Raw genomic sequence first — 5,043 nt, 5'->3', positions numbered from 1 at the left:
TTCATAAATTCATTGTTTTTAATAGCTGAGTAGTACTCTATTGTGTAAATGTACCACATTTTCTGTATCCATTCCTCTGTTGAGGGACATCTGGATTCTTTCCAGCTTCTGGCTATTATAAATAAGACTGCTATGAACATAGTGGAGTATGTGTTCTTATTACCAGTTGGAACATCTTCTGGATATAATTCCATAGTTTCTTATCCATTCACTACTGTATGCTTATGGTATCTAGTTTTTCACTATTGAAAATGTTAAAAATATTTTTGTGCGTGCCCCTTTGGCATATCTTTCCATAAGAGGAAGATGAGTGTGTACATGATAGCCATGTGGTTTCAGAGTAGCATTTCATGTTACAGATCCAAAAGCAAGTGACACATGTGTGGGATTTCCCCAAAGCCACTTAGTACTATTATCAGATTAAAACATCCTTTCCATCCTGATGGGTAAGAAATACTATCTACTTATGAGTAACTCAGTACATCCTTTGTTTCTTCTGATGGATTTGTCAGTCATTTCACATTTCCTGTCCACATCCTCTGGTCAGAGTTTTTGGGAGCTCTGTTGACTTTTTTGCACAGATTTATAGAAATTACTTAAACATTTTTTATATATTGTTAATTAATTTTTTCATGTATTTTATAAATCTTCATTTCCACCTTTATGTTCCTGGTTTGCCCCTGATTGGTTCTGTGATTTGGGATGCATGGTTTAATTTCCACAACTCCATTTTCATATACTGTGAAGTGTGAACACATTATCTCTGATTATTGTTTTACTGTGAACTGCTAATGAAAGAGTGTCTAAGCCCTTTGGGTTCCTCATTGGATTTTCATCAGCTATTTTTAATTAGCTACGACATGAAAATACATACTTTTAAGGTTATTGAGGAATATTAAAAAAAGAGTATATAAGAATGTTTTGGAGCTTTGCCTGAGAGGTGGGAGTCGTTTTGTCCTTTTTTTTCTTTTCTTTTTCTTTTTTGTTTTTATCGGATATTTTCTTTATCTACATTTCATATATTATCCCCTTTCCCTGTTTCCCCACAAAACCCCCGATCCCATCCCCCCTTCTATAAGAGTGTTCTCCCATCTACCCACCCCTTCCCCTCCTCCCCATCCTGGCATTCTCCTACACTGGGGTATCCAACCTTCACAGGACCATCAAGGGCCTCTCCTCCCACTGATGGCTAGGCAAGGCCATCCACTGCTACATATGCAGCTAGAGCCATGGGTCGCTCCATGTGTACTCTTTGGTTGGTGGTTAGTCCCTAGAAGCTCTGGGGGTCTGGTTAGTTGATATTGTTGTTCTTCCTGTGGGGTTGCAAACCCCTTCAGTCTTTTCTCTAACTCCTCCATTGTGGTAGTTTTACTGTGGTTTTTCCCTATGAACTGACTTGTGAGGAGGATTGGTCAGATTCTGAGCCTTAGGTGTCACAGCACAGCACTTGTTTATTTGCACTTTGGATGGAGGAAAAAGTGTATAAAGCAAGGTATGCTTGTGCTGACCAGTATCTTGGAAGGTATTATGGGATGCAGCCCCATAATGCATCTCTTCTCCAGCCATGTTACTTGCTCCAAGATAACATGTTAGAATCTCATCATTTATGGGACTAGATATATAGTGGCCATGGAAACTGAGGTGTTTGCATACTTGGTTGAATGCCTTTTCATAAGGCTCCATAGAGTACAGGAAGGAGTAGGTGTGGGGAATACAAGCCGTGGATGGGGTGAACTTGCACCAGAATCTTCCTTTTGTAGTTTTGCATCAATTCTAGAACTTGTTAGAGACCGGTTTGCTCTAAGAGATTTTCATTTTCATTTCTATTTGGGGGCGGTTGTATTAGGGAAGCTATTCTTCATACTTGTTTTGAGGCTGAACATAGCAGGCTCAATGTAAAGCCCAATGAATGTTTGAAAATAACTCTTGAGTTGGCTGGAAGTGTAGAATGTAGGATTTCCTGAAGGAAGGCTCTCAGATGCTGCTCTGTATCTCCCCTGGGTAGGAGGTGCTTTTGATGCTTTGTGGGCAGGAGGAAGGATTCTGCTGGTGAAATGCATTTTTAGGAAAAGACAAAGGGTGTCCTCATTTCTAAACTAGTAAGGTACAGCTGCCTTCAGTCTGTTGTCTGCTTAGGGATTCCTTCATTCTTTGTTTTCTGAAGGCGGTAAAACATGGTTTGGTGCATTCCTTTCTTTTTTCTACAGCCAGGGGGAAAGTCATAATCCATTAGTGTTCTTGCTAAATAGCTTAAAAGGGTGCTGGCAGCTGGAGAGAGAGAGAAGGGGGGAGGGGGAGAGGGAGTGGAGAGGGAGAGGAGAGAAAGAGACAGAGGAAGAGAAAGAGAAAGAGAAAGAGAAGAGGAAAGAGAAGAGAAAAGAGAGAGGAGGTTTGTGCTAGGGAAAGCTTTCCAGGAACAAGTGACCTGCTTGTTCAGCCAATGAGAATAGGTTAGAGGAATGATATCACCAGACAGGCTTTTTTTGTCTGATTATCTTATAAAAAGCAGGATTGTGTCTGGCAACCTAAGCCTTTTTTAAGTACTAAGGTTTCACCCTCCCTAGTATATGACTTCTAAATTCCTGTTCCCAACTGTCAGTTGCAAGACCATAGAGATTAAAAGCTTAAACGAGTAGAGAAGCTAGTTTAAAAAATAGAAATTACTAAACTTTAGGACCATGGCTAGAATAGAAATGTGATCTGAGTGTGTTCAAAGAGCACATTTGAACAAATCTAAAGCAAATGCTGGGCATGGTCACATGACCTTAGACCTTCTGCTTGTAATCTTGGGAGGGGAAGGCGGGAGAAGAGCCATTAGTGTATTCTAATTTATGGAATGGCTCTTACAAAGTATTTCCTGTTTGGGAGGAATTGAATTGACTTTGTAGATTTGGAGATGGTCTTACGATTGCTTTTGTGGCTGATCTTGAGTAAGTGATTTCTGTAATATGTTTATCCTTGCACTCCTTAATTGACCCTTCTCCCATAAAAAATGACAATAATTGTCTTTATGCTTATTTCCTTACTGAACAATAAGTGGTCTTGTCCTATCTCATAGAATTTTTGAGATAAGAAAATAAATTAGTTCTTGTGACTTGAGATTTTGCTACATGCATGTATTACAATAAGAACATTTTTCTTAAGATTTTATATTCAGTTATTCATTTCTTTCAGTGGACATTTCACACCTTTGTTTTAAACACTACCTTGTATGGCCTAAAAATATTTGTAGGCATTCATGCCACAGTGCGTGTGTGAAGGTCAGAGAACAAATTTGTGAAATAGTTCTCTCTTTCCACATTTGTGTGGGTTCCAGGGACTGAGCTCAGATCATTGGGCTTGAACCATAGAGTGGCAGCGCTTTGTCTGCTGAGCCATTATTCTGGTCCTGGAAAAGCAACACCTTCTTGAAGCAGGGTATAAGAGATACAGACATTAAACAATAGTTCTAGCCTTTTGGTCTACAGAGTGAGTTCTAGGACAGCCAAGGCTATACAGAGAAACCCTGTCTTGAAAAAAACAAAAAACAACAACAAAAACAAAAGGAACTCAAAACATCACAAATCAGAAAAAACAATAATTAAATGCATATTTCATTCTTTTATCCAGTGCTAGGTCCTGTTCTAACTATCCTGGTATACATGAACGCAATTATCTCTCTCAGCTGTATGCAACATGTACTATTATGGCTAGCTCCATTTTATAGACAAAGAAATAGAGGTGCAGGAGGTAAGATGACTTGCCTCATATCACACAGCTAGTGATAGAGTTGGCCTTTGAAGCCATGTGGGAAAGGTCTGCCTTCTGTGCTGACCTTTACAGTGCTCACTAGCCACATGTAACATGACACTTCATGTTACAGGAAATGTGTCTAGTCTAGATTAAATTGGGCTATATGAATAAGAACTAGATTTATAAGACCTAGTTGAGGATGGGTAGGACGCATAAGAATCTCAGTCTCTCTCCCTCCTTCCCTCCCTCCTTTCTTCTCTCCCTACCTTGAGTGCCGTGTGTGTGTGTGTGTGTGTGTGTGTGTGTGTGTGTGTGTGTGTGTGTGAGAATGAGAGAGAGGGTGGGGTGGGGTGGGGCGGGGGGTGGGGGGAGATAATTTATTAGACAAGAAAGAAAGGATTTCCAAGAGAAGATATGGGCCAGAGCAGAGAAAGGTCAGAGACTTAATAGGTAAGACCTCATATTGAAGTTACATGTTGCTAATATTTTAGACATATTAATTTAAGCAAAATTTATTAAAGGTGGTCTTACTTTCTTATAGCTACTCTAAAATTTAGGATTACATAGAGGCTTGCCTGGAGGCGGGGGGGGGCACACTACATTTTTGTTAGATTATACTCTCAAATTTAAGATTGCATAGAGGCTTGCCTCTGTGGGGGCTCACATTACATTTTTGTTGGACTGTACTATAAATGAGAGGCAGGTATCATTTTGGAATACTTACTGTGTGCTGTACACTCTGCTAATACTTCTGCAGATATTTCAAATAGACCTCATTTTACCCATATCTGTCGTCCATTTACTCATATTACTCTTGTGTATTATCCCTGTTTTGTGGGCAAGAGGGAAGAATTTGAGAAATTCAATAATTTGTCCTAGGTTACTTAACTAATTAGTGACAACTTCAAAGCCATGTGTCTGACTCAAAAACTTGTTTTCTTAACTAGAGTATAGTAATTTGATTTGAATTTAAACCTGAGCTGTTTTAATAAGTATATATAATATGAATACTTATGTATCAGATACATAAAGTTTCAAAATAAAAACCAGTAGTCCATAAGTCCATAAGATAGAAATTCTTTTGCAGGACCTTGACGTAATTGAGTCTGAGATGAAGCAGTGAAATCATCCTGCACAAATTGTGTTTATTTAATTTTCACTCCCTCCCTCCCTCGCCTGCCCCCCCTTCCCCTTCCTCCTTTCATAGCCTGGCTGGCTTGGAATTCACTATGTAATCTAGGCTGGTTTCCTCCTGGGTGCTGGGATTAAAGGAAAGTGCTACCACGCCCAGCCACAATTGTGTTTAATTTT

At 39.4% G+C, this 5,043-nt stretch overlaps 1 protein-coding gene across 1 annotated transcript in view; it reads left to right on the top strand.

Moving 5' to 3' along the window:
* Positions 1-5,043, top strand: part of Trim44 (tripartite motif containing 44) — a 112,349-nt gene that overhangs the window by 18,229 nt on the left and 89,077 nt on the right. The window lies entirely within an intron of this gene.

Source organism: Mus pahari, chromosome 3 (assembly GCF_900095145.1).
Source record: "Mus pahari chromosome 3, PAHARI_EIJ_v1.1, whole genome shotgun sequence".
Taxonomy (NCBI): Eukaryota; Metazoa; Chordata; class Mammalia; order Rodentia; family Muridae; genus Mus; species Mus pahari.
The sequence above is the reverse complement of the archived record's forward strand: the minus strand, read 5'-3'. Positions and strand labels throughout refer to the sequence as shown.